Source organism: Lygodium microphyllum, chromosome 16 (genome assembly GCF_053477565.2).
Source record: "Lygodium microphyllum isolate KBCC chromosome 16, Lygodium_microphyllum_v1.1.10, whole genome shotgun sequence".
Classification (NCBI taxonomy): Eukaryota; Viridiplantae; Streptophyta; class Polypodiopsida; order Schizaeales; family Lygodiaceae; genus Lygodium; species Lygodium microphyllum.
Window position 1 is genome coordinate 121,724,544 of NC_141150.1, and position 4,624 is coordinate 121,729,167.

Here is a 4,624-nt window from a genome sequence, read left to right on the forward strand (position 1 = left end):
GAAACAGTGGACCCTTCAAGGAAAGTGGGGAATTGGTAGTCCCAATGACTCCGATTCATGGCCGGGTGGATCTGATAAGTCGGATAGCTTTCCAACAATTCTAGGTCCGTAGGAGATGGTAAGGATGAGAACCGAAATAAAACTTGTTTTAGGGGAAAGGTTAACGGCCATGCCTCACACTTGATGTGGAAAAAGACGTTAACTCTATGAACCAAGTGCAAGGTTTATTTATTGTAATCTTGAGGTCGCAGATCTTGATTAATAGTTAGAGGCTTTAAGAGACCGTGTTTCCTCTGCGAGGTAGATAATAGACTACATTGGTTTCTCATAATCCCTTCGGTATTCCAGTCGAGACGAGGGAGGTCGTCAACCGCATACATACTAAAAGTCTATTAGGTTATCAAAGGTTAGTCTTCCCCGAGTTGGGATCGGCACCTCACACAAGTTCAAGAGAAGTCGAGTACCATTGCACAATTGAAGAATACCATTCAATGAATGAAAGAGACTCCACTGGGAGCAAGGGAGCGTAAATGGACCTTTAGTTCTATAGAGACACTTGCGCTCGGTGGTCGTGCTTGCAAGAGGAGAGTGTTAGTAACTAAGTGAGCATAATCTTCCCATTAAGTTTCAATTAAAACATACATTTTCATGTTAACACTAACAAGTTGCCGATGTAATCTCAAAAATTTTATTCAAGAGGTGTGTGCTAGTGAGACTCGCACTAATCGTGCATATCTTATGTTGAGATGCCTCAAGCCAATAGACATCATCTCCTTCCTCCATAAATCAGAGTCAAAGCGCATGAGGGATGCAATCACTAAGGAGGTAATGCAAAAATTTTCCAACATAGTGTCTGAGCCTGATGTCCAGATTTTTAAAAAGCGCTCGGGGTCGAGGAATGGATCAAGTGCATCTGTAGAGGTAAATGGATATCAATATACAAAGTTCAATAATATTTTTGTTGACCTGAGAAAACTTCAACAAGCAATGATCTCTAAGTAGGTGAGGGCACACATTTTTACAATGTATGACCTTTGTGTTCTTATAATGTATGACCTCTATGTTTTGTAGTGCTAGGAGAGAAGTTGGCTTTTGTGTTGAAGCTGGATGAGTGTGTCTCAAATAGTTAAGGGTCAAAGGCCTGAGAGGATTAGCGTAACACTCATGAATGATGCCTTATTCTGTGCAAAGCGAGAAGATCCCATGCTCCAGATAGACCCTCTTTTAGTGTCCAATCGGAGAAGGAGATATGGTGGCTAGGTGCATTCGAAGTTCCCAAAGAAATGCACGAGGTCCTCCACTGGATGTTTGATAGAATTCCATATATAACAGAGACAATTTGTGCTCAAATGATGTCAGGCAAGAAGTTGGATGTTCAAGGATTTGGAACATTTGAAGTGGAGTGGCATTTGGGTGGAGATTTGAAGACAATTAAGTGCTTGCTTGGATGCAAGCAAGGTGCCAATTGTTTGTTGCCTTGCCCATTCTATACTCGTGGATACAAGAAACCAACGGAGGGTCAAAATGTCACTTCACGAGGGAAGAGACTAGAACAAAGAACCACCGCATAGCCGGAAGCTCAAGATGGCAGTGGGGGTGAGGATGCAGAAAGACAATGGGACACGTCTGTGTTGAGCTGCCCCATGCTTGACAAGCCAGATAGGGCATGCTTGGATCGTGATTGGAATCCTATCATTGACTTCCCACTCAGTAATGTTTATTTCTGCACATTACATGCATTCATGCGTATATTTGATCATTTTTTGAAGCTTCATATTGATTATGCATTCACCATGAATCCCAATGAAAGATCAACAGATGCACTGACCCAAGTAGAGGCCCTTCTGAATTCAATCGGGTGTCATGGTGGAAATGTTTCCATTGTGGCTAACAAAAACTCTAGCGTCACTCATGAGATTGCTCAACAAGTATCCATGAGTGGTGCAAAAGCGAGAAGGTTTCTTCAAAGGCCACCCTCAAAGATGACAAGAGCTCATCATGAGGACGGAGAAGATGATGAGGTGTAGTCGGAAGAGTAGATGTGGGAGCTGTGGAAGGAATTATACAAGTGCACCACCGACAACGATCCAAATCCAATGGTCGATAATCGAAGAAAGCAAGTGTGGGCATCTTTTGACAAAATGGTTAAGCTAATGTCTCGTTCAAGCACAATGGAACAACAGCGTATAGAGTTTCAAGATCATCTAGTCAAGTTCACGATAGCAGTCACTAATGCTTGGGGTGAAACAAGCATAACCCATTATATGGTATGCCATTCTAACACATCGAATATGGGACTAAAAATAGACACGCACTAATAATACTTCTTTTGTTTGGTGGGATGGTGCAATACATTTTATTTGCACATGGGACCTACTTCATGAATACATATGGGTTGCTTGACATTTGGAGAACACAAGGCATGGAAAAGTCGCACTATCGGGCGAGGGGGGTTTATTTAAAAAATACGCATCATGGAGGTGGTAGAGTACGGTCAAACTACTTACAAGAGATGTTTAATTAGTTCTTTCAAAGCACATTTGGACATAAGCGAGACATGGAGCATGCGTGAAACTCTGAAATTGTGAGACAAGCCGGACGATGAGCCTGCCCATCACCATTCTGAGGCATGGAGAAGTACATGTGGCCTTGTAGCCCATGCTACTTAGCATCAAACTAGGGTGCGTGTAGGCAAAATATGGGCAAGGAACTCCTAAGGCCATATTGTATCTTTGAAGAAATTTTCAATTTATGTCATTTTTGAATTAAAATTGGTGTACCGCGTGAAACCCCCCGAGGAGGGTGGACATTAATGGGCGGCTGAATGTGAACGACAACCTCAGATTTAAAACCTCATTCTCTCACAACTTCATAACATTCCACCCACGATACTTCTCCTCACATGGCACGCATTAAGCAAACTGCACGTGCAAATGTGCAAAACCGTAACACGCTCCAAGGTACTCAATGCCCATGGAGACCTGATGAGACCGATAGGGCCTCCACATCAGTACCACACAAAGAACAGAGTGTAACGTGGGGCAGCCATACACTACGAACTCCAGGACGACGTGCGGCCTCATAGTCCGTAGGTAACGCGCCCTCAACATCTACAACAACAATGGGCTGGATTAAGATGATGGGAGGCCGGCGGTGCTTAATAGGAGGGTACATCGACGATGAGCCAGACACGGACCCAGAGGAGCCATAAACCCATTCAGACGGGGAGCCTAGTGTAGGCGGCAAGGCACCATGGGAGGACATGGAGATCCCTCCCATCCGCGCATCAGGCCCTCGAGCCAAGATACTACCTCCTCGAGCTCTACGAACCATAGAAATGCTCGTAGAGCCTGAAGATGAACAAAACAATGAAGATGATGAGCAACAGCCTAGCAATGAAGGGTAGGAGCTACAAGACATACTTCAATAGTAGCAACACGCCCTTGCACGGCGCATTAGAGGCAAGCGTAATTAGAAACCTCAAATGTAATCTTCCTTCTGTAATGAAAAATACTTTTGTCTATGACTATGTCAGAGCGCTCTAGCTCCTTTTCGATTGTGTAATTAACTAATTGTACACAAGCGCTCTAGCTCAAAATTCTTGTTTTGATATTTTTTCTCATCTACAAAAGTTCTTGCGGATGACACGAGACTTGTGCACCGACCGGCGTGCTGGTGATGAATTTATTTTTTTGTCAGCTGTCTGCTAGGGGCTCCTGTGTGGCCATTAATCAACCTTCCAAGGATTTTGGATGGCTGATCTACGCGCCTCTCTGGCCAAGGCCCCTACAGCCACACAGGAGCCCCTAGCAGCAGCTGACAAAAAAAGAATTCATCACCAGCACATACCTGTCTGTCAGTGCACAAGTCTCATATCGTCCATATCAAAGCAATAACTTTAATTTCAACTGAACAAAAAGGAATGAACAGAAGTTGTGCAACAAAACATGTGTTTTCATTAAAAATCATGTTTACATTCGACTGTCATTTCCAAGAAGTTTATTTACAAAGTTTGTGCAATGCCGCTTGGCTTTAGGGACCTTAGCAAGCAAAAGGGTTTTGGTCATGGCATCAAGATCAGCATTGCCTAAGCTTCGGTGTATCCCTATGTGGGCAAGCACTTTACCCCGGAATCCTGTGCTAAAGGTACCTATAGCTAGACCCTTCCTCACTAGGATTACATAGTTAGCCCCTTGGTTTATAGGGGAGAGGCACAAAAATTTTGAGAGGGCTTTCACTGCCCATACATAGAATTGGTCGAAGGGTGTGAAGTCTATGTGCAGGATGGCAATATCTTCCTTTGGCATCCTCTCGATATAGTGTACGATTGCCGCTTGTGGGCCGAATGCCTTGCGCGTGGCTTACCCATGCGTCCATGTCAATTACGTTTTCCAAGTACAAGACATATTAGCACTAGCAGTAAAAACCAAACTGTACTGAGCGACATAAGGCGTTTGTTTACCTCATCCAAATTGTCTTCCTCTTTCTTCGTGTTGAGGTTAATGGAAGACCTTTTGTGTGTGGTGTCTTTTTCTAGCTTGGAGTCGGGCAGGGGGGTGCATCGTCCTCTGCAACGAGCAATGCTTGGATGGCCATGAATTCCTCTTCTGACACTAGGTCTTGC

The 4,624-nt window shown here is 44.0% G+C and overlaps 1 pseudogene; it reads left to right on the top strand.

Moving 5' to 3' along the window:
• The first annotated feature begins 801 nt into the window (after positions 1 to 801).
• Positions 802 to 1,571, top strand: LOC148023325 (uncharacterized; annotated as a pseudogene).
• The last annotated feature ends 3,053 nt before the right edge of the window (positions 1,572 to 4,624 follow it).